Below are 242 nucleotides of genomic sequence, written 5' to 3' on the forward strand. Positions count from 1 at the left end.
ATGATGTAGACGCGTGGCCCGGAGTGACGATGCGCGGGGCGTCCTGGTGAAGTAGAGGCGCGTGCCGCAGTGGCGACGAGCGAGGCGTCCGAGTGACGTAGACGCGTCCCGCAGAGTGGCGACGCGCGGAGCGTCCGGATGATGTAGACGCGTGGCCCGGAGTGACGATGCGCGGGGCGTCCTGGTGAAGTAGAGGCGTGTGCCGCAGTGGCGACGAGCGAGGTGTCCGAGTGACGTAGACG

This window comes from Triticum dicoccoides, chromosome 2A (genome assembly GCF_002162155.2).
Source record: "Triticum dicoccoides isolate Atlit2015 ecotype Zavitan chromosome 2A, WEW_v2.0, whole genome shotgun sequence".
NCBI classification, from domain to species: domain Eukaryota; kingdom Viridiplantae; phylum Streptophyta; class Magnoliopsida; order Poales; family Poaceae; genus Triticum; species Triticum dicoccoides.